Source organism: Anser cygnoides, chromosome 1, assembly GCF_040182565.1.
Source record: "Anser cygnoides isolate HZ-2024a breed goose chromosome 1, Taihu_goose_T2T_genome, whole genome shotgun sequence".
Classification (NCBI taxonomy): domain Eukaryota; kingdom Metazoa; phylum Chordata; class Aves; order Anseriformes; family Anatidae; genus Anser; species Anser cygnoides.
Window position 1 is genome coordinate 36,672,468 of NC_089873.1, and position 25,675 is coordinate 36,698,142.

Consider the following 25,675-nt stretch of genomic DNA (forward strand, 5'->3'; position numbering starts at 1 on the left):
TTGCTGTAATTTCCCTGTACTAGAATCTTTCTCCACAAGCTACAGAATGTGGAGCAGTGATCTAGAGCAGTACGTTTTCAGTACGTAACAGGCGCTCCTGAAGGATCTAAATGGATTTCAAAACAAACAACAACAAAAAAACCAGCTGAGAGTCTCTTATCAGTCAGCCTAGATTTTTATCTAGTGTTGGTAACTCCTGTAAATTTGGTGGTGTGCAAGGTAAAGTTTGAAAAGCAGCTCAGTGTGTTAGTCACCAGTAGTGCTATTCACGTGTTCATTTATAAGTAAACGTGTGAAATTATTTCTGAACTTGTGTGGCAATTATATCTTAAGGGAGAACACTAGGTGCATCAGAGTCTTATCAGAATTTCACACAGCTACTTGCCCGTTCTTGAAGTTGACGGAGAAGTAATTCACATTTTATCTATGTTTAGCCAAGTCTTGACACTTCAGATTCACCTGCTTCAGTCCAACAGGAATTAGTACTAAAAGTTTTTTCCTTGCGTTCTATTTCTAATGCTAATGGAGCAAAGAGAGCAAACCATCTGCAAGACGGGAAGGTTCTTAACACATCAACCAGGTGCTAGTATTTTTTTCCCCCTTATTCCACTGTATAATTTGTGAGGGAGACTGTAGTTCTGTTTTTACTTCCTAATCTTTTCTTGGAAAAAATTGTCAAATCTGCACTCTGTTTGGATCTTCTCACTTCTCTTTCCTTACCCCATAGCCCCATTGCCTTATCTCCACCAACTCCAAGCACTTTGCTCCATTATAACAGCCCCGGGACCTTCTGCCTGTTCTAAGGCATTGCCCTGGTGGGGGCTCTGCAGGGAGCTGGCAGGTGAGCGATACCACTGGGTTCTGCGTGCCTGGGCTCGTCACATCCACTGTTGTTCGTGCAGGCAGTGTTTTGTGCAAGTGGGAGCATTACAGATCTGGAAGTGGGAAGAGAGAGAGCTCACATGATTGTGATTGTTAGTAAGGACCGATACCCCACTCCAAAGTGTGGTTTTCCCTGGAAGAGGGAAAATTTGAAGCAGGAGGAGCAGCTTGTTTTGGTAGCTCTGGTATAAGATCCAACATGCCACAAATTGCAGAGGAAGGTGAAGTCTGTGCTAGTGCATACAGGGTGGGAGGATAGAAAACAAGAACTAGCAAGAAGCACGGCATAAGGGACCTTAGCAAAAAATGTTTTGAAACTGCGGGAAGAAAGAGAGGGAGGAGTGCAAGAAATTGGAGATATAGTCTCATCAGTGGTAGAGGAACCTAGTTTAAAAGAAGGGAAGCAGTTAAGCCATTGGAGAAAAAGTTTACCAGCTGCAAGGTGTGTCCTGGTGGGAGTACATGATATCTGCTGATAGTGAGAAGTTGAAGGATCAATTTAGTTGTTTAATACGGAGAGGAAAATTCATGCTTTGTTTTTGCAATTAGCCCTCTGGTTCAAGGTTGGGTTGGTGAAGTAAGGCTTTCCAGAGCGTGACCACACGTCCCACCTGTCAGAGAGGCAGCACTGAGGAGAACCAAGCATTTCTTGAACCAGGAATGCTGACTGTAGCATCACATATTGTATGATTGCCTTGCTATAAGAGGAACCAGATCTAGTGTCTCACAATTTGCTCTACTTTTTGTCTCCCTTACATGATTCTGAACCTGTTAGGAATGGCAGCGAACGCATGATTTGAGCTGGCTAAAAGGCCAGCTCTAGAGCAATATATTTCCAAAGAAATGTTACCAGTCTTTATCACTGTTGGTAGTCCTGTAGATAAGGCAGTACCTTGCAAAGGGTCAGGCTCTTGATTGTTTTTCATTCTTGGACACTAAAGTTGGTGTATATTCCAATATTTATGTATTTCAGTGTTGTCAGATATCATCCTTCAATGACTGAAAAGAACGTTGCAAATGGAAGTTTTGAAGAAGCCTTTCTCACAGCAATTGTTCAGTATGAATTAGGGCCGCTATATGCTGGTATCAGCAGTTTCTCTGTTGGCCTATTGGCCTTACCAAAACACTTGCAAAACTACAAAAATAAAATCTGTTACATCTTGGCAAACCTTCCATGTTAGTACTAACCTCCAAGCTGGGCAGACTCAGCAGCAGCTTCCATTTGACAGAGTCCTAAAATACTTCCAGGCATTCTTCCTACTGGGACGGGAGAAATGAAAGACAGTAGAACAAGATTATGTTTATTTTGGCATGTCCTTGAAGGCTGATGATGGGAGAAAGAAAAGTATTTCAGGTCCAAATCCAATTTTCTTCCAGGAAAATTGCTACCATAAGGCATGTTAGGACTGTCATTTTCCAATAGCTAAGAAAGAATCTAATGTTTGCGTAGTGCTCCGAGTCCAATACAAAGGGTTTGATGAATCAGCCAAAAAAAGTAAAGCTGACCTCATGACCTCATGAAAATGTGCCTGAAAGGATGACATAGAGTTTACACTGGATCCCAGGACTTTGTGTTGATTTTGTTGCTCTCTGAGTCCACAAAGATAAGTTAAATAGGCTGTACAATGAGCCGTCCTGGGATCAGTCCAAAAGTGGTGCTGTAAAAGCCGTGCTGTGCAGCAAAACCAACAGGAGTTCTGTGCGCTTGTTCTTTCTTCTCCTCCCAGAAGCTGATGCAGTCACAGAGAATTGCATAGATTTCTCGTTAATCACCAGCCCATAAATCACCACTGCTAATCCTCCTGATAAGGAAACAGCTTGCAAAAGGTCATGCTACTGATTATTTTTGACACCGTAGTTCTCTGGGTGGGTCAAATTTCAGGATTTCTTCAGTGTCTCCCAAACAATAAAAACCAGTAAATGGGCAGGTAGTTTTATCTTGCCAATATAAACACTTTTCTCATCCTTACTACAAATCTGAACACAGAGGACTGCTTGAATGTTAAAATTGTGACTCCGGTTTTAAAGAACTTAAACGCTGAAAAGGCGCTAGAGGTGAAATTCAAGGGCTGAAAGAAATGCTCATCAGCAATAGGTGAATACCTATGTGCATTTCTGATGTACTTCGTTCAAAATTTGAAAGAAAATGCATCTGAGCACTGAAACTACACGTCACTAAAAGGGTTAGAGCAAAGTTTTTCAAAATAGGCTACGTAGTGTTAGTCCCCTAGGGTCTGGTGCTTCAGTGGGACCAGTATTTTAAGTGTCTCTGATTCACAATCCCATAAAGAGGCCTCAGCCTTCAGGTGAAACTGCTACACATTTTGAAAATCAAGAACCTTTCCAGATTTCTCTAGTTCAGTAGCCAAAAGCCGCTCGCCAGTTTTGAAAGGCTGGTCACACCGCCAGGCATTTGTGTGGTACCACACCTTGCCTCCTGATGGGCTGATAGCTCTGGCATCGTGTGCCTTGCTATGCACCTCTCCGAGCCCCCTTGGGACCTGAGTGCAGTTCAGTGGGTGCTGCCATGCCAGAACATGAGGTATTTACCTGGAGTACTGTGTCCAGTTCTGGGCTCCCCAGTACAAAAAAGACAGGGATCTCCTGGAAAGAGTCCAGCGGAGGGCAACAAAGATGATACAGGGCCTGGAGCATCTTCCCTGTGAGGAAAGACTGAGACACCTGGGCCTATTCAGCCTTGAGAAGAGAAGACTGAGAGGGAATCTCATCAATGTTTACAAATATCTTAAGTGTGGGAGACAGTGGGATTTAGCCAACCTGTTTTCAGTGGTTTGTGGGGACAGGACAAGGAGCAATGGCCACAAAATGGAGCCCAGGAAGTTCCGCACCAACATGCGAAAGAACTTCTTCACAGTGAGGGTGATGGAGCACTGGAACAGGCTGCCCAGGGCGGTTGGGTTGTGGAGTCTCCTTCTCTGGAGATATTCAAGGCCCGTCTGGACGCCTACCTGGGCAGCCTGCTTTAGGGAACCTGCGTTGGATGGGGGTTGGACCCGATGATCTCTCGAGGTCCCTTCCAACCCCTTCGATTCTGTGATTCTGTGGTATTTCTGATCTGTTGTCCTACAACACAGATGTGTTCAGAGAGGCAAGCTGTCCTAGCTCATGGCTCACTCTCTCAGCCAGTCTTACACCGGCCTAATCGCAGAAGGATGATTTTAGGTAAATATCCTCAAATTGCTTCCTATTTGATATTCTGCACAGACCAACCTGGCAATCCAGACTTCGTGATTTTCAGGTGACATTCCATGATCTTCATTTTTTTAACCTTCAGGAGTATGCCATTTTTAGCTTAGGCTGCATTCTTAAAACAAACAGAACAGAACTGAAGCGTTGTACACAGGTTCCATGAAATGTGTGTTTTCAAAACATGAGATGCAAAATAAATGCATCAAACAGAAATGAGTCATTCACTAAGATCCAGATGAGGACATGGCTCATTGAAATAAAGCAAGTTGTGCAGGTGGCCACAAATAAAGGAAAATGAGTCTCTGAATGACTGAAATTAGCCCGATTCTTCCAAATGAAGTTATTCAAATGGCATAAATCTGTTAAATGTCATATATGAAGTTTGCTGTATCCAAGGAGTTTTGTTCAGGGCCCAAAATGCACGATTTCCACGTAAGTGATTTCTTATCTTCTTTTTTCTTTCTGCAACAGAGTTCTTTCCTGAAGGATAACAGTAGTCCCTGGCCACGAGAGGAGATCCATCTCAAGTAATATTTATGATGGGCGATGCAATGTTTTCCTCTCTAGCTGCTTATTTAAAATCATAGAATCATCCAGGCTGGAAACGACCTTTAGGATCATGAAGTCCTGACCTACATTTAGTACATTTTAGAATTTGTGGGATCGTGGCACCTGACAACCCTCATCAGCAGGCAGGCTGCCACAGTGCTAGATGCTAACACACAAAATACTCTTGGAGGTGGGGTTCCCTGGGTTCAAGTCTTAGGGCAGGGCTGGGCAGAGCAGGGACAGCGCAGGTTTCTTTTGTCGTGGTGGAAAGCTGGGAATAATAAATAAATCTTGAAATTTTGTATGAGACGTGAAAACAGTCCTATGCTGTAGAAGACAGAGTAAACCATTTCTGCCTAAAGAAACTCAAAAGACCCAAAGAAGGCTCCCTGACAGTCTGGGTGGGGCTTTAGCACCAAACCAAGTGTTTTTTCTTCTCTGTTTCATTTTTGTTTTCTCTTTCTCATACTGACTGTGTTTTCTGTTGAATGGCATCTCATCTAAATCACACGATGCTGGAAGCAGCCAAACTATCTGAACACTAAAACGTGCAATGTAAAAGTGCAAGCTGATAGTGGTGGTGGAACGTAGCAGCCCTGTTAGGACCTTGGTTGATGGTGAGGGGTTTTACAGGAGAAGCAACATGCTCTGTTTCTGCATAGTAGTTTTTGATAGCCTTATTACTTGATTCGCTTATTAGTTAAATAAAGCAATTGTTACTTCAGGTGTAGCAGGAAGAGATTTCTTTATATCCTTAGATAAAAAGAATTGTATCAGAAACTAAGCATTTTTTAGCAATAATCTGTCGTCTGCCACCACTGTGTACATGGAAAAGCACGTAGTTTGATTTCAAGATACTTTTAATTTCCTCAAACACAGCCCAGCCATCTTCAGCTCGTGGATTCTCTTTTTGAATCTCCTGGGGGAAACAGAAAATCAAGGACAGATGTGTTTCACCTAAGAGAGGTGGGAATGTACTGATTAATTGCTGTAGGGATTTAAATTGTGCTTCACACTTCCTTCAAGTGCTAGCAGAAATTTAAGACAGTCAGTGACATGCACTCTCTGGTATGCAGCCTTTAATTTCATATTGCTGTTGCTGGAGGGTTCACTTTATTCATTTAATAGCAATTTATCAATCTCTATCAATGCAGCCCCTTGCTGATGATTGTACAGGGCATCATGATTGCTTTACCATGAAAAATAAGTAGTCTTGCTCAGCCTAAAACTGCAGACAATATACCAGCTGGTGAGTATACATGCAGGAATTTGCAAGTTATGCCATGTTGTACCAATTTTCCTTCCTTCCCCTGTCTAATCAGACTCTGATTGTTTCTTCTTGTATGTCTCTCTTATTCTTTTATTTTCTTCCCTGTGCCCTATAAAATGAGCTGAACTGATTTTACCCAGCTGACCCTCTTTTCATGCTGTTATTTTCAGATTATAGCAAATTGCCTTCTATTTAGTAGAAATAACATTTCTTTGTCCCCATGGAGAAGCTCTAGCAGGTACCCAGTCTCAGCACAGACGTAATTAGGATCTTGCTGAATTTCTGCCTTAGCAAAAGCTCTTACTGTTACACAGTGTGCTGTCCAAATATCTCTCTGTAGGATATTACGTCAGCTGAGAGCTTGATCTTAAACATTTATAGTCTGATGTTTAAGATTTTTGACTGTCAGTCTATTAAAAGTTCAGTGAAAAGGATCATGTTTCCAGGAGCAGAAGAGAGAGCTGACTTCAAGCGTCTCTTTGCTATCCATTTTAAAGCAAGGAATGCTCTTTGCTCCCTGAATGAGACTTCACCTCCAGCTGTAGATACCTGCACAGATTATGGTGTTTGACACCGGTGTCTTTGACACTGGCTCATGAATTTTGAAGTCTGACTTCAGTTTCTCACAAGGTAAGTTGCCTAGGGCCAAATCCACCAGAGGATTTTCACATCCAGTCTAAGACTTCAGGCAGCTCAGCGCTGCTTAGACTAAACTGTCCCAAGGATTGATCCTTTGAACTCCTTTGAGACAGCCTGTGCTGCTTGGCTGCCTGGTGAGCTGTGAAACACCACAAAGTGGTCCGTGAACTGGTTACTTCTTTGGTTCCTCAACTGCAATGCACATTCCCCACACGCATAAACAAAGAAGTTCCCACTGCTTCCAGTATTTGTGGTGGAAAACATAACACTTTGCTATCATTAAAGTATTTACAAGCATAAAATACAGTTGTATATATATATATATAAATTATCTATGTGATGAATATTTAAGTACTATTTCCTCCATTATCAAAGTACTGTGAGGTAAGGTGGAAGACATTCCCTCTCTCCCCTGTTCCCAGCAGCTGTGTATTCCCTCGATTGAAAGCCTGCTGTTCATTCCAAAGCTCCCACACTTCCACCAGTGGAAACCCCTCCAGTTCTGCTCCTCCAGCTCTGCCAGAGTCCCCCACTCAGGTCAGAGATGAGTGACTTCATGCGTGTCTCCAGCCAAATGCCTCTCCTCCAACTCTGCCTTCTCCTGTATATTTCCCTCAGGGTTCCTTACATGTCTGCAGCATGCCTAACGCACACCTTTTGCTCTGGATTCTTCAAAAAGAAAAGGTGAATGGTTTTGTTCTGAAAGCAGCACCTACGAAGGAGGGGATTGTACTTGTTCTTTCACGCCATTCATCACCTGGGGTGAGAGCACTTCCCCAGCGTGTGACTTGGGCTTGGCTCCCTCCTCCGCTTGTGAAAACTTGAACCCACATGTTCCAGCTCCTGGATTAACAAATGCCTGTAGCGTCAGCATAGAGCTGGCCTGTCTCTATTTTAAGTCATCCCGCTCACCATGAAACCTTTCAGTATTCACAGGGATAGCAAATATGCATGAGTATGATCCTAGTATGTGTCGTTGGTCACAGCATTCCCCTGTGTTCATGCATTTCACATAGAATAATCATCAGATAAAGCACCACTGTACCGTCACTTGTTGCAAACCCCCTTTCCTTGTAAGGCAACCCACTTCTGTAGGGACTTAGGCGTATAACTCAGTACCAGGGACTCCACTGCAGAGATCACACGCATAAGTTGGCCACTGCAATTGTTGAGCATAATGCCACTGAAACGCACTGGCCAAACCTAACTCTGTGTCTCTTGTCTGGTATGGATGAGAGCCACTATATCTATATAGTGTAAAACACTGCAGAGCTCTAAGCTGTAATGTTATGTCCCTCATACATAAATGCGGTGGCGTGTTCACAGGCTTCTCAGAGGGTTCAAGGAAAGCAGCAGCACAGGGTGGGCAGCTGTTCCCCAGCTAGCACGGGTGCCGCTGGCTCCTGTTCCTGCTGCACACCCCAGTGGCAATGTAAATAAGGAACCACTAGGCTGAGGTTAAAAAACATTTGTTTATAAATATTATGGAAAGAAATGGAGCAACAGTACTGTGCCTGAACACGTGTACTCCTGAGTTTTACCTCTGGCTCCACAGCCCTCTCTCTGCCAATTTTCCTGTATGTAGAGCTGCAATACTTCTCCCACTGCCCATGGATGCAACTGTTGTGAAGCTGCATTTATCTGCTGGCGTTTGTTCAGTACGCTGCTGGTTCAGACTGTTGTACAGATCTTTACAGACAATCCTTACGTTGGACAAGTACACATTTTTAAACTTTGGGAATTTGAGTATACCTTGCTATCAATGTCTCATAAACTTCTACTCTCATTTTGTATTTTCTGATTGAGATTTCATGTATGATTTACAAATGCATTAAAAATTATTTTTTAAATCTATCAGTGTTATTCTGTTTAATACTTAAATCAAGCACTTAACTTGCTTCTGTGCCTATAATCACCAAGACATTTCTGCTGAACTACCGCTCCCCCCCTTTTCTTCTGTTCCCTTTAATTAGAGTTTTTCAGCTATTGATTGAACCTCCTTCACGCAACATTGGATTGTTTTATCAAAGGATCATTGCCTTTCCCTGCCGAATTCACAACCAACCAGTAACACCCCACTCTCTGTTGTCTTGATTGCTCTGATCTTTCATTAGAGGCGGCTTTTCTCCTTCAGGGCCTCAGTTAATTTTGGTTCCTCTGACTGCAGTCACATCTCCCCCCCCCAAACCACTTATACTCATGGCTGTCCTTCTGCTTCCTTCTGCTACAAAAAGAGGTAACAGATGATTCTGAAGGAAGCCATTATTTTGATTCAGAGCCTCCGAACGAATATACATCACTTTGATAGACCCAATCTCAGTATGACAAGTGTAAATCTTTCAAATGGTTTGTTAACAATTTCTCAGCTGCTTAATGTAGCAAGCATAACATAACGTTCATGTGAAGGGTGTGTTAAATGGCAAAATGGAAACGGCCAACTGGTAACGACAGTTCACTAGGCAGAAAAGAGAAAGACAAATACAGTCACTGTATATTTTATGAACTTGCAGCAATGCTTGACTAAGAAATATTCAAGTTGCTAAGAAACAAATACAACTGCGCAAAAATAAATATGAAGTTTTCACCTTCACATTTTCTCATCTGTCACCCACAACCAAGTAGCAGTCTGAGTTTTGGTGACCTTATTCCTGGTGTGAATGTTCCTGTTTGTCTGATAATCTTAACTGCGGGGATATATCTGAAAGTAAGTGTGACCACAAGAAGTATGTGCGTGTTGCTGTACTTCTCCTTCTGCCCCCTCCTGCTTGCAGGCAGGTGCTGGTTCATACCTGTGAAGAAACCCATCCCTCCCTCTTCCATTGAAGTGCCCAAACTTTAAAGCTGAGCAGAAAGCACTTGCTCGCAGTCCAGGGAAGGCCAAGCTGGTAAGTGCCCTAAGATCATGCCAGTCACGGCACTGCAAAGTGGCTCTGAGAAGGCCTGTCAGGTCAGTTTGAGATCACATGTGACTATGAAGCATCAGTGATGAGAGTAAGGCAGGATCATTTCATTTATCTGTCTTAAGGATGGATCAGCTGATTGCAGAGTTGGGACCACAGTTGTGAAAAGGCAGAACAACAAAATGCTTTTGCAGAAGCTTCCTAGAGGCCCAGCAAGAGCCTCTCCTCGGCTTTCTTGTAGAAGCTAAAGACAGCGCCCCCAAATACCATCCGTCTCAGAGCACTGCTCCACAGACATACCTAGTGAAACGTTACTGCAGAGACTGCCTTATTCACACAGCAGCCTCCTCACAGTGTTGCCTAAGTAAAGAAACAACCTCCTGTTCCCTTCCTCCAAGCAAGGAGTAATCCAGATTTTCTTTCATTGCAAACGCAGTATTGAAGGATCTTCCTGAGGAAGCCCTTCTCCTCATCTCACTCCACTGAAGAAAAAGCATTCCCAGCCAGTCTCACAGTCGTGATGTTTATATAAAGGTAACACTTGGAGCATGAGCCAACACTGACACCAAAAGATAAGACCCCCTGCCCACCCCCACCCCCAGACTGGCTGCTCTTTCCTTTCCCAGCCCTAGGCAGTCCTTTCTGCTCCCAGACTGATTCTTCAGGTGGATACACAGAGCTTGCCTGGGCTTTCTGACTCAAATAACCTCATCAGCGTGGTGGTTTTACCCTGCTGGGTAAAACACAACCATGCTCTCACTCCCCCTACTCAAAGGGAAAAGGGGAGAAAACGTGATGAAAAGGGCTTGAGGGTTGAAGTAAGGACAGGGAGATGACTCAACAATTATCGTCAAGGGCAAAACAGACTCGGCACAAGGAGACTAATGTAATTTATTACCTATTACTAACAAGCTAGAGCAGTGAGAAACTAAAAACAAAGTAATAACACCCGCTTCCCATCCACCTTCTTCTACCTCCTCCCCCCAAGCACCGCAGGGGAATGGGCAATGGGGGCTGTGGTCAGTCCCCAACGCTTCATCTCCACCACTCCTTCACGGTCACTCTCTGCCCCTGCTCCCCGCGGGGTCCCTCCCACGGGATGCCGTCCTTCCCCAACTGGGCCTGGGGGGGCTGCCCACAGGCAGCAGCTCTTCAAGCACTGCTCCCACACGGCTCCGTACCACGGGGTCCATCCCCCAGGAGCAAACTGCTCCAGCACGGGTCCCCCACGGGCGGCAGCTCCCCCCAGACCCCCTGCTCCTGCGTGGGCTCCTCTCCACGGGCTGCAGCTCCGGCCCGGGGCCTGCTCCTGCGGGGGCTCTCCATGGGCCGCAGCCTCCTCCAGGCCACATCCACCTGCTCCACCGGGGGCTCCTCCACGGGCTGCAGCGTGGAGATCTGCTCCGTGTGGGACCCACGGGCTGCAGGGGGACAGCCTGCTCCACCAGGGGCCTCTCCACAGGCCGCAGGGGAATTTGTGCTGCGTGCCTGGAGCACCTCCTGCCCTCCTGCTGCACTGGCCTTGGGGCCTGCAGGGCTGCTTCTCTCACATTTTCTCACTCCTCTCTCTCCCAGCTGCTGTGACACAGCAGTTTTTTTTTCCCCTTTCTTAAATCTGCTCGCACAGAAGCACAAAAAACATCGCTTATTGCCTTGGCTCTGGGCAGTGGCGGGTCCCCTTTGGAGCTGGCCCCTATCTAACATGGAGCAGCTGCTGGGATCTTCTCACAGAGGCCATCCCTGACAGGCCCCTGCTACCAAGCCCTTGCCATGTAAACCCAATACAATAATTTATATTTCCTTAAAAAACATGCATCTTGAGATACCATACATATACATCTATCTCATAAATATTGCAGTCGTTTGTTTCTTCCCAGCACCTTATGTTTCATCCATCATCCTACCCTGATGACCAGCAATTTCTGCTCAGTACAGTGTGTCAGCATTCAAGGCAATGTATGGCAGTCAGCAAAGGCAATAAGTTATTCTGTGTTTTAGCTTGCATTTCACATGGATGGAAACTGGGCATGAGGCTGAAAGACGGGCAGGACAGAAACCTGAGGTTTCAACAGAAAAGAAGTGAGGTTTGGAGACAGCAGCAGGAAGGTCCACATCAGAAAGCTTCAAGTATTGCCCAAGACAGCAGCTTCACTCTCCTCTCTAAGTCAGCCATGTGATGCTTCTACTACCATCTTATTTGTATGTTCTGGAGGCCATTGTTTCAATAGTCACCCATGAAGTGACTATTATTCAATAAGACAGTGTAAATACACTCTTGCCAGAGACAAAAGACTGCCAGCAGCTGAGGCACTGAGGATTTGGGTAGATTTTCCCTGGGTTTATCCCGGACGTACTTCTATGTTTGGCTTGCTGTAAGCTAAGTACATAGGCTTTGAAGAGAGCTGAGATCTCTGAGCAAGTGGGCTTTATTTAAACAATAAATCCATTACATGGTAGTAGAAGCGGAATGAAACCGGAAGCACTTAAGACAACCACAAAGGCATACGGGTATTGGCAGCGGTCACAAGTTCACATACTCCTGGATAGATGGAAGACTTTTTATCCATCATTTTCAAGGCTGTTGATGACTGGATGAAGTAGAAAACAAAGTAGGAGCATTTAAGATGAGGACAAGCCCCTAAAGAGCAAAACAGAACAGGAGCAGTATATCTGATAAGATTACAGGATAACCTGTAATGCTGTCTTTGATTTTGGTGACTGTAGAAGCAAAATTTTTGTTATTTTCATTAGAAAGCTTGAATAAATATTTTTTTGCTCCCTCTGAAGTGTGTTCTACTTTAACTTCACAAGGATTCTGTGCAAAATTTCAGCACAGCTCTCTTTAACACAGTATTGCAGCATTACTGGCATACAGAAATGATGCATGTTAGAAAAACTACAGCTTGCTACTGATTTGACACTTAAGACAGTAATTGCTATGGCTATGCAAGTGAAGGATGTGAAGACATAACAAGATACGTTGTGGGGTCCTAGTAATCCCATAGGCAATGTTTATATTACCACCCAGTGCTAATCATTAAAGAAACAACAAACATCATTCTGATAATAACACAGACATCCTGATATGCCATTAGACATCCCTATGATGAATGCCTTCTAAGAATGTCCCATGGAGCAAAAGTCACAAAAGTGAACCAGAGTCACCAAGGAAGGCCAATTTCACAGTCCAGAGATAACCTCCTTCAACTAGTTTTGGCAGATAGACCTGAGCCAAGTCACTGGTCCTTGGACACTGAGACACTCCACTTTCCCTCATTACTGACAGAGGGACAGAAGTTGTGGTGAAGATGTTGCTTCAGTCTATTTTGGTTTCTGTTTTATGCTCTGTCCAACTTGAATCCGTCTAAAAGTTTTCTCTGTTGATTATAATAACAGAAGCCTAGTTTTACCCATGTCGTTTTCATGCCTTGCCGTTCACTGAGAACTGACTTCATCAAGGCCACAGCACACAAAAAGCCACTCAGAGAAGGCCGGTGATCCAGACAAGGTGATGCTAGCTTGTCCTGTTACACTGCACACAAGTGCCTTTGGCTCAACTCACAACGAAATGCCTCAGCACCACAGGTCCAGCAGGGAGTCTGCTACAGCTCCTACATCCCTGACAGCCACAGGAAGGACAAGCAACACTTGGAACAACAAAGGGAGAGTTATATCAGATGTTACACAGCATGAGGCTTCTGTGGACTCCAGTTCAGACTAATCAGTCCAGATTATCAGTAGGTACATTGAGCAGATGGACAGTTTGTCACCTGGACAGCACTGTAGACACCACATGCTTGTATGTCCTTCGCTGCAAGGAGCTGAGGAAGCAATATCGACTCAAACAAGACACCAGCTGTGCGCCTGCATCCATTCCCTGTTTGTCATCTCAGCTTGCTCTTCCTGTTGCACTTCTGACTGGCAATTCTGGTTCGTGTTTCTCCTACTGAAAGCTGAATCAGGAATAAGGAAAAAATCCTCAGAGACTACTTTTTCAAAGTCACATTTCATTCCTGTCATTGGGGGTAGACGAGCTCTTACTCACTGTTTTTGGTTGTTTGGTTTTATTTTTCCAGACTTTTCACAGAAAGTACTGGCTTGCTGGAGAAACTGAACAAACACAGACTGCAGAGAGCAGAGCTGTAGCTCATTTTTATTTAAGTAATCAGAAAGCAATACTGCAATTCTTAAATAAAGGAAATTTGAGGCAATGTGGGTTTTAATGATATGGTAGAGCCTTTTGTCTTAGAAGTGCTACATTTGGCAAGAATGGAACAATCAGGGAAATATATCTAAATTATCTCACAGCAGAACCAGTCTCACCTCCTGAAATACCAAAGGTTCTCCACTTTAGGAAGCATGTTTTGAGATAGCTTCTCACTGTGGGGGGTTGTTTATACAAGAAGGCCGAAGACCTAGAGATAGCATCACCCATTCTGGGGCATTTAGTCCCATTCCTCACCTCAACCCAGTATCTTAGCCATGCCAGGTAATGAATTGCAGCACTGTAGAAGAGTATTGGAAATAGTATCTGCCAGTTTGGAACTCATCCAAAGAGTTATTCCTCAAACCTTCCTTTGCTCAGCTCTCTGCAGCTCCTAATCCCAGGTCACAGATGCGTGAGCTTCTACTTAGCAAGGTATCCTCTGCGCCGCACAGATAATAAATTCTCTGTCTCTGATCGGAGATCTTTCATTGACAGGGACTTGCCTGTAAATGGCAATGGTAAGAGACATGGACAAGAGCACTTGTATCCTACTTTGTCCTGAGATCTTCCCTAGACTGCTTTGAGCAGCTATGCATAGCGTTATGCTCCGTTAAGATCATCCAGATACATGTGACAACTGCAGCAACACCTTGTGTTCTTAAAGGTTGCTTTGCCCGCAACTTTAAAAAAGGATTGAATTTGCGCTTTCCTTTTTATGACCACGATGCTTTCCTCAAAGCAGCAGGTGGCTCGAACCATTTAGTCATGTTTGTTCCAGTAATTTTGCTCTGATGATTGCCTTTACTGATGTTTAACTCCTGAGAAGCTAAGGAGACAGGCCCATGGTATCAAGAGCACTCTGCAAAACATTGGGAGAGATGTTCTCTGCCTCCGTATTTCTATGGAGGGCAAATGCAAGCTGGCCATGAAAGTGCTCTGCTCAGATAAGGGACTTGCTCCTGGAGCCACGCTAGTACGTGAAGTCTATTTTCAGAACTCTTTTATGAATAAGATTTATAATGATAATGAAATACGTATCAGGAAGGCTTTTTTATGGAAGGGGTCGTAGTGTTGTACTGTCCTTTTATTTTGGGGGATCCCAACAACTGCTAGGATGTGGACTACAGGTTTTTCCAACTAGTATGAATAGAAAAAAAGACACATTTTTTAGCAGTTACAGGCTGTTATCAATTGGGAACACTGAAGTGCAGTTGGTATGGGTTTCTTTTTACCTCAAAACCTGCAAATAGAGCTTTTACGTGATGACTGTTTACAAAAATGGAGTGTAGCCAGGCTGATATTTATATGGCGCTTTTTTTTTGCCAGAGAAGAGTAACACTTTATAATATGGTGCTTTTCAATTGAAAATTTACATGTCTTTCTCTGGAAATCCTCTTTCAGTACGTTTTGATGTAACCCTTGTTTATCTAAAACATTTACATAATTAATTCAAGCTGTTCATTGCTAAAAGCTCTCACAGATAACTATTCATCCACGCAGTGGAACAACAAGACCTGATCAGACCAAACAGAGCAGATCTGTTGGGTGTCCCAGTAAGGCCCAATATTAATCTTTACATCTGAAAATTAAGGAGTTAGATTAAACTAAGCAACACTGAAGCCGAGCACTGGCTGCAGCGCTCACCCAGGGAGCTCACAAGCAGCTGGTCCATCACTCACCCTGTCCGGGGCTGTGGATGGACCAACCCCATTTGCATCCCCCAGCTCTGATCCAGATGCCAAGGAATATAAAGGAAAGAAAGGAATTAATTGTCTGGGCACCGGTGCTGGGATGCTGGGTGACCAGCAAGAGGAGCTACAACTGTTCCTTTAAATGCTGCCTGCCTGGAGTTTTTGCAGACCTGTGGGATGATTCAGACAATTAGGGTATTAAAACCATGGCTTACAGCCTGCTTAACAAATACAGAGAGGGCAAAAAGGAGAATGGAGTAGGTCTCTGTGTCAAACGTGTCACTGTCTCTCTGAGTCACTAGCAACTTGAAAATAAATTGCCATGGTTACATCTAGATGAGCGCTCCGTGGAGGCAGAAAGGGACTCACAAGTTGATATTTGCCACAGACCATCGTATCACTTCAGTAAACACAACAACCAGCACATAAACAGCTGTCTGTAATATGCAGGGAGAAAAAAAATACTGTAATGGATTTCAATACATGTGATTTAAAAACAAGACTCATAAAACCAAAATGAAATGTCCTTGAAACCCTTCAGTATTACAGATGATGACGTGCTAACTAGAAAAACATCACATCCAATATCAGGGGATTTCGGTCTTGCAAAAACTTCTTGAAAAAGAGCGGAGAACGGACTCTACCACAACAAAGCAGTAGTTGTTTAGGTTACACCGATCATGTTTCAGTCACAAACAGCCTGTTTGCTACAGAGCAGAACCTCAGCCAGCCCTGCAGATTTGGTAATTAGCCACAGAAACAACTCAGTCCAGGCTTTTGCTTTTGATTTTGGTATTTTTTGAGGGTGGGGGCAGAGAGGAATATTTTCCAGCACTGGAAATATCTAAATCAGCACCGGACCTTGTTCTGAAATAAAATGTTCCATTTCAGTCTGAACTATTGGACCCAAAGCAGACATTAATTCCCAAAATTTATGCTCTGTATAATGCAGGAGATCAACCTAGGCTTTTTCTGTCCTTAATAACTGTGAGCATTAATATAGGTTAGAGTTATAACTTACTGGATGCCAGATGCCCAGGCACTTGGTATTCTCAGTGTAAACACTATAAGCTAAACTTTAAAAACTAATATTTTGCAATGTTTAATTATTATTTTTTTTTTACAATTTTACCTCCAGTAGGAGGCACTCAGTTTACTTTTTCCTATATATGCTATATGCTTAGACAGATATCAGCAGTATTTTCTAACATCCAGATAATGTGGAATATCATGGCAAATATAATAAGAACAATTTTCATGTAACTAAGCCAGAAAAAGGGAATTATTATCCAGAAAGCCAATGGTCTATCAACAAGTATCCCCTGGGGACCAGGAGCCAGGGCGTTTATGAAAACAAAGGAGGAGCTGGCGTGGTGTTGAGCAGCTCTAGCAGCCACACTCGTTTCTTACTTGCTTTTCATTGTCTTCATGCACCAGCTTTATTCTTCTGTTCTTGGTCAAGACAGAATGTCAGACCTCCTGAGCTATAACTGAATACATGGAAACTACGCACTCTGTTACCATAGCTTAATAATAATGTGGAATTATTATTAATAATAATGATTATGACAATAATAACATTAACTGTGCTAAAATAAGATATTGGAAATTACATCTCTTTTTTTTTTCCCTAGAAAAAACATTACTATAGTCTGACATTGTAGGTTCATCCCTGTGGAGATGAACTAGTTATCATTCTAGTTTGTCACTGGGATGCATAGATTTTATAGAATATCATCAAATCAACAACATGTGAGCTTTCCTGCTACACATGTAATATTGAAAGGAGCTTGAGAGGTTAGCAGAGTTGTTTTTATTTTGCCGACAAAACATGTTTCCTGTATCTATCAACCAACCAGATCAGGTAGTCAAAATGTCAAATCGTCCTTCATTTGTCTGCAACTTTTGAACCTTTCTTTGAAAAAATACAATTACACTGCTCTGTGTATCCCTTGGTCTATTTTCCATGAGAAATAGTGCCCTTAGTATTCTAAAAATACCATATCCTAGATTTCTCATCAACTGTATATCCTGAGGCATTTTTACTTTAATATAGTCTCAGAAAAAAAAAATATATATATATATATATTACAGCAAGGATTTCTGTAAAACATCCAGGTTGAGCCAGTTTGAAATAACCAGGAGTATGCTGATAAGACTATAAAGAAATTGAGATTTAAGACAGCACTGAAGTACATTCAGACTCAATCCTTGTGCAGCAGGGCCTTCTAAATGACGTTTGTGGGAGGAAAAGCAAACTCACCCTGAAGTGGAAGAAAAAAGATTATGCCCTTTCTGGTAGAAATGCTGTTCACAAGCATTTCTTGACTCCTAATGATAGTATATTTAACAATGCATTGATTATTATTTTTTTTTTAATCCTATTTTGCAATCGATTACTACAGGCCTCAGCTGATAAGCCTGGGCCTTCCTGCTTGCACCAAAACTGGCGCTTAGTGTCCAAATCAAACATTTCATTTCCATAAGCAAAATTTACCATATTCCCCCAAGAAAGTCTTGCCACTTGGGCTGCAGAGATGAAAAGAAAGGCCTCCCACGGCTGGAAGTACTGGGTGACAGCAGGCTGTGTGTGGACAGCCCAAGGTTGGGGCAGAGCAGGTCTGCCTCCGGCCTGGCCACGGTGCTCGCAGGAGACTGCTGGTGCTCTGGGCCATGGAGGAACCACCTTGGTCCTCTGCTCTTATGTCTCTGTGGAGGAAAAGGCTGGCCTGTACCTGCACCCACCGGTGTGGAAGGCAAAGCTCCAGCGTTAATGGTGTTTGCAGAGGAAGCCTTTTAGCTGGAGAGATGTTTTCACACCTCATTTCACAAGCACAGAGTTCGATTAAACAAAAGTCCAGCGGCTGTTCATTAAGGTGCGGAAGGCTGGGCTACAGAAGAGAGCCCAGCCTAAAAACTGAGGGATCTGAGGACAGTTTGAGGTTCTGCCACAGACTTTCCATGACTTGGATGGACTGAGTATGGTGGCGCTGCCAATCCAGGCCTGAGTTTACTTGCTGTAGTGATTCAGCTGTGCCAGCTCTCTCTCTACTTCTATTTTCAAGACAGCTAAATTTGCATTCACACTATAGATGTTGTTTCACGGCACAACTTTCCGCATGGCAGGTGGTTTTCTAGTGAGATGACATTTTGTTCTAGTGAAATGACATTTTGTTCCTAATTAACGCATGCAGCTCTTTGCTAAGGCTAGGTGATCAAAACAAGCCCTGCCAAGAAGAAAGGAAAAAATCACCCACAGCTTTCATACTGGGCTAGCTTTCTTAACTATTTCAAACAATTACTTCAGAAGACTCTGTAAAGTAAACCCTTTCTTCATGTTCCTTTTATGCTTGTTAGATTGTGTTTATATTGCCCTGTGCAAGATCATGGGCAAGGTGAGACCATTGGAGAGCATGCTGCTCGGGGAGATTTAGAAGGGCTGCCAGCCTCTCTGATATTCCCTGCTCTCCCTCAATGAATTTACATTCTAGTGTAGTGAAAATGAATGCTGAGCTGTTGTTTATCATCAGAGAATTTACAAATCCAGCCATGGAGAAAAGATTTTGGAAGACAATAACCTTTGCACGGTCATGTTCCCTTCTGGAGAACAGAAACCACAAGACAGCAGGTGGCAGTTGATGTAGACTGAAGCAGCAGAGCTCTGGAAAATCACCGCACTGGAAACAAGGCTGGGAGTCTGGGTCATTTACAGATTGGTATGGGAGAACTGGTGGAATTGTTTGTTTATCAAATCCTGGCTTCCAGCCCTAACTTTTACATGAACACTTGGTTAGGAGATGCTCCTGCTCAGCACTTGCATTCACACCCGTACAGCACAGTGTGGGGTGTTCATCGTGAGCTACACCTTAATGCCTGCGTGTTCATGTTAGCTCAGAGCATGACAGTCCTTTCTGATGCCCAGCAGTGAGGTAGAGGTGTAGTGGGCCAGTAAGGGTCAGAAGAACCGAAGTGAGTTTCCAGACTTGGAGTGAACATGTAGAGAGCTGGGCTTATCACAGATCTGGAGAGTAAGAATGGCAGGTGTGTGTCCGCGGAGGTGCAGGCACCCATCAAAAGGGAAAACACACAGTGGGTACGGCAGCATAGGAGAAAAGTGAAACCTGCTCTTGGGAAAAAGAAGAGCTGTTCTTCAGCTAACTCATGAAACTCTCCTCAAAGGGTTTTTTTCTTTAACACAGCCCACTACAAAGGGAAGTTATTAAAATATGAAAAGATGCTGGGATAAAGAATGTCGCTGTGTGCTCAGTTGGGAAATCCACACTAATATCCTAATGAACTTTTAGCTAAGACACAGCAGTCTCTTTTCCTTACCTGGTGCTGTCAGGAAAATTATCTTATTTGTCCCCACAGTGTGAGTCATCTATACACAAAATAAAAAGGAGCTTATTGCATGTGCTTGCAATAATTAATGATACACACATAAAATGAGACTTTTGCCCCTTCTGTGAGCAAAAGCTTAACTTGCAGAAGGATCCTTCTGAACACAGTGGCACTAAAGTTATCGGTGGCTTAGCACAAAGCCTTTTTGTATTGCTTTGAAGCTGTTTATGAGGGTCTTGCAGCGACAGAGAATAAATTCACCTTTCTCCCCTCCATGCTCCTTCATTACAAGTTCCCCAAGGACCATAGAGAAGCAAGGAGAATATTAAATATTCATTTCAAAAGGTTAACATTTGTGCAAGAAGACTTTCATTGGGTTTATGCAAAAACGCAGTTGAGACTTTGCTGTGCTTCTGTACATAAATCCTACAACGTCACCCACTCAGGAACAGTCATGTCTGTCTCTTTCTCTAGACTGTACCACAAGAGTGTATTCCTCCTCTACTTCATCATTTTATCATCAGACAGCTTTAAATAACCCTTCATCTTCAGAAAATTACAGGGTATGGTGGACTAAATATGACAAGCAATAATCTTTAACAGCTTTGTCATAGAACTAAGGGTAGAGCTGCCTCTTTTAAATTGTTTTTATACCTTGAGGAGTTCCTTCTTTAAAGCATATGTGTTGTCTTCTTCATTAAAGTTTGAAACCATGCTGAATCACATTTCTTTTATAGTCATATATTATGCAAAATGGATTTTAAAAAATGTTACCTTGCCTCACTTAGGACGCCTTACCTCTCTGGGTTCAGTCAGCATGCTGGAGCAGTACAGCCATCTACTTATTCCTTGCTTTTTTCTCAATGCCACTTCTGGTTTCCTCCTTCTGAGGGATAAAAAGTTTAACAAAATTATAGCTTCTCGTATTCTTAGCTTTTTCTTATTACTTTCAGTAATAAGAGACTTCCAGTTTTCATTACCTAAGATGCTTTTCTTGCTTGCAAAAAAAAAGCAGGCAGAACAGTATTTTGACATGGGCCTACCCCCATCACCCCCCTCTTATCCGTGAAGTGGCTGCATAGGAAATGGATGGAGCCTCCTGACGTCCCCAGCTGGAACCCAGTTGTTTGCATCCTGCCCTCCACCTCACTGGCTCCCAAACACAGAGGAGCCATTCCCTGGCTGTTGGCCACACAGCCACCATGAGCACTGCCCCAGGCTGCCAGAGCTGGGGAAAGCAGGGGGCTGCAGATACAGAAAGGCAGGTTCAGGAGGCAGGAATCCAGGGGGATAGTGAGATCTACTCTGGCTTGGTTGCAGGGGTGATTTGCTGGGGAAGACAGGAAGGTCTAAGGGGATGAGGGCTGTTGTAAGAGCTGTAGAAGTGCAGCGAAGTGGGGACTGAACTCTCTCTGCCTACACCCCCAGTGCCAACAGGGGTGGAAATCCCACTCATGGGCTCTGCTTCTCAACTGGTTGGTGTCAGGAGGAAAGAAGAGAGAGATGGATTAGAGCTATGAGAGCTACCTTCTCCTGGTTTCCAAGGGAGCTACACAGCGTTACCTCTGTACAGCAGCAAGGAAGTGCAGTGCTGGACAAATAAGACTTGTGTCCCACTTTTCATTTGCTCTCATCTCACCCACCAGGAATCTGTCTTGAAAAACAAGAATTAAAAAGGCAAACACCTTAGTATGATATAAGATTAAGAAAAAGATACTTTTTGGTCCATGGGCTTGGAAGACTTCTGAACAATTCCAAAGAGCAATGTGGAAATTTTACCATTGTGGCAAGGCCCAGGAATGGAGAATGAGATAAGGTCTCGGGTAAGTACGAACTGGAGCTTGCTGGAGCCAGAGCTGTGTGCAGCAGAACCACCTCACGAGTGCTGCGGTCCCCTTCCTCTGGTCTGACAGTGAGGTTCAGTCGGGATGCTACGGTTACCATTTAATGTCTGTTTTAGTATCTTAGTGAACAGGTTACTGACAGCAGAGCTGAAGGGGGAAAAACTTCAGAGAACGCAGAATATTGGCAAGTAGAGAACTGTTCTCAACAGAACACAATTTTCTCCTCACTTTTGAGTCTGCTTTCTGTAAAAGACATTAGCTTCATTCTTCTTTGGCAAAGTCAACTGCAACAAATGTCCACAGCTTGAGCTGCACAATATATGAACTTTGAAATGTTCATTTTTAGAATAATAATTCCACGGTCACATTAAAATTTCTGTTGTCATACTGAAAACAGTTGATAAGAATGAGATTTCTGGCAGTGAAAGCAATATCTCAGACAAAATGCTTTCTAAACCTTGCATGTATATGTACTGAATTCCTTCCTAGAAAGGGATATCAAGTCAGAGTACCTGTCCTTTCTTCCCAGTTCAAGGTAGGATTTAGCCACTCTTTCAGAGTGTTTCTGGGTTGACTCATCCAAAGGTAACATGCAAACTGATAAAAAGAAAAGTGACAGAGGTGTTCTTCCCTATCTCCAGCTTTTTTGATGAGCTAATGGAAGACAAACCGATTGAAATTCTGCTTGCCCAAGGCAAACAATTTTTTTGATGCCTGAGTAAGGTATTGTTAGTGGTTTTTTTCATCATAGAAAACATGGGACAAGTAGGACTGTGTGCCTAGACTTGTAAATTTTCATGACAGCTTTGCATACTGGAATGATTCATATAATGAAATAATGCTGGAAGTTAATAAAAGAAATGCAGCTTCTCACATCATCTAGATACTCTCAAAGATACAGAATCCTACAGCTTCCTCAAGCCGGTGAAATGGTGCCAAATGACTTCAGAAGCTTTGGAACATATACATAAAGATCAATTCAAATTTTCCTTCCACGTTGGTACCTGCCTTGAGTGGTGATTTATCCAGGGCATTGTTCTAGCAGAAGGTAGGCAAAATACTTACTTAACACAAACGTCAGAAACACTCCTGTGGTTCATTAGCAAAGTAATGGAAATCAGGGAAAAGAGACAGTCTTGCTCTAAATAACAATCTGGGCACAATCCTATCCTAGAAGAGGATTCAAGCAGACCTCAGATGCCTGTCGCTGTAAGTGTGATACAGACATCACTAAATGCTTGGCCAGACATCTATCTCGCTCTGTATACACTTGTCTGCTTGACCTAGCAGTACCCTCAGCTCCCGTTTTTGGGCATGCATAGGATCAGGCTCATTGGAGCAGCAAAACAGCTGTTCTATAACTGAACAGAGGCTACTTAGCCAGAGAGAGAAGAAAAGGAAACAAAAGGTTTAATGTGTACGATTTATTCGATGAGCTCAAACTTAGGCTCTGCAGGGCTTAGTGTTGGATGCCTGGGTGCCAAAATGGCATCAGAACCTGTTCAAGGGCTTCAGGCTGAATGCACGGAGGTGGTCGGGTGTCTCAGCTGTCCCTCGCTGTGAGTCAGCAGGAGAAGCTGAACACAGAGGAGCCTGTGAAAAGCTGCTCCTCTCTGCACCTACCTTCCAGGTAGGACCCCGCAGCTCCCAGGGGCTCAGCCAGGGCCTTACGACTGTCCTCAGCAAAAGGGAGCTGTGGGTTCGGTTTCCGTTGCTATTTGTGGATTTTAATGTAAGTAAAGCTTGGTGATAAACCACGACCAGCCTTTGGGAGGAAGGGATGTAGGAAGAAGAGGGGATTTTATCTTGCGTCCTGAGCCAACTGGCACTGGCACCAAAATTCTGGTGGTAGCAGCGCACCCGCCCTTCCCATCTCCTGCTAGCTCCTATTATGTTGGTTTGCACACATGTCAGTCTTGTAGCTCTCCATCCTCATATGATTCCTTCTCCCCAGGCACTGCGTAGCCTCATACCTGACTTTGCATGAACCTGGGAGACGCCTGACGCAAGCCTTGGGACTCTGCTCTGCACGCCAGGTCCCTAAGGGCCATTACCTCACCTGACTGCGGGCACCGAAGTCCTCTGTTGGACTTAGCCAAAGGAAGGAGCAATATAAATCCATTAAAGAAAATTGGATATGAGAAGAAAAGGAAAAGTTTAACTGCAGGGGTAATTGTCAATACGCTGTGGGGTGTTTGGGGAAGGTGCAGCTGCTGGTGTTCTTGACAAGGCAGCCAAAGCTGCAGCTCAGCAGAGTGAGCCTGATCGGACTTGCTCCCTGCGGCTCCCAGGACTGAGTCATACTGTTCAGCATGTCCAGTTTGGGTACAAAACCTGTTCATTACATCACCTCCAGATCAGCTATGCAAGTAGAATGGACCTGGCACTCATTTTTAACTGGCAATGATTGTCTTTACCAACTTTTCCTAATTAGCGCAGATTCTCTCCATGACCTATTTCAGGAACTGAGCAGTGCAGCCAGGACTGGCTAATAAGAGCCTGCACTTTTGCTTTTGCAAAATGACAAAAAGCTGGTCTGTAACTTCAGATTTCCCTCTAGCTACTGCAAAAACGTTGTAGTTATAAAACAGGCGGTTTCAATGTTAAACAGGCAGTCCTCAACTCTGAAGTCATTTTTAATCAAAGATTCTCTTCTCTGTTTCATTTCCACATTATCCTACGTCTACACAGAGCAGACGGAACCTCGCTTCCTCATCAGACTGCAGAGTAAGGCCTGCTCTCATCTTTTTTCTCTTGTGGTCCTATCTGTTCATCCTCCAGCTAATCTCATCATTCTCTCTGCCCAGCCACACGGTTTAGGTGGTGCAGCAGAGACTGCTTCCCCAGCCAGCACTGCCTATGGTCTATGGGCTGGACATTTTTTGGGGCAGTGAGATGCAGAGGTGAATCCCTCCAGCTACGGCAGGTATGATTTTGGGGAACATTCTCTAACCAGTAGGCTGCTACACAGGGGAAAATGTTCAGCTGTGCTCCATGATTCAATAGGATAAGTGTAGGTATCAGGAGCTATCATCTGCCTCGTGTGGCCAAGACACGTGGTCCCATGCCAGGAAGCTGAGGAGGGATCCCAGACTTCATGCCCATGTCTCCTGGCCTGCACAAGGCAACTTCCTCACAGCACGCAGGATTTTCTGGGCAGTTGCTTCTCCCCACGCTCCATACAAAGGAACAAAATAGCTAAGACTGCATTTGGCATTAAGTATTGCAGTGCTTGATTTGTAGGGACTAAAATCTTACACTGGGCCAATATGATGTATCTAAAAGATATCCTCTGAAGTGCACTTTTTATTAACCTTTTCAATAACCCTGCATCAATCCTTCACAGCTCTCTATGCAAAGAGATGTAAAATCATCCTAGTTTAACACAATTTGGGACCAAGGCAAGGAAACCTCCAACAAAAAAATCTTGTGCCAGGTGGCTCTGTCCTGCTCTGCCCTGACTGGTCTGCCCTGACTGCTTTCCAAGTTCTGAGTCATGTCCTATTGCCATGGGTTTGGGTTTGGAGATTTATTTATTTATTTTCTCTATAGGTACTTTCAAGTTAGGTGAGAAGGTTTCAGGGAAGGGAGGAGGGACAGATATAACTCAGTCTTCTAATTCGATTCCCTTCACTGTATGTTTGATACCATATGTTCATATTAATGCTAAGTTTAACACATTTCTTTCCCTTTATAAAATTAGGTAAGAAGTCTATACAGACAGCAGGAAAAAAATGTGTAACATGAATTTAGTGATAGAAATTCTGGGTATGAAGGAACAATGCCCCGGAGGCTTTGGCATTTGTTCTCATGTAACCATACAGAGAAGAAGCTGTAGAGAGCTAAGTATGATATGAAGGAGTACTACTAATGCCATCATCTCTTAGATCATCTCCCAGGGGCTGTTTTCTTAGAAGGAGTGATCTAGCACTCAGTTATTTCCTGAAGCTTCCTTAATAGGCAATTAGGTGCAAAGACACCAACAGAACACTATTGCAGTAGGAACTTGGGCCCATTACTGCCCCTCCTCCCTCCTAAAAAAAATAAAAATAAAAATAAAAATAAAAATAAAAATAAATAAAAATAAAAATAAAAATAAAAATAAAAATAAAAATAAAAATAAAAATAAAAATAAAAATAAA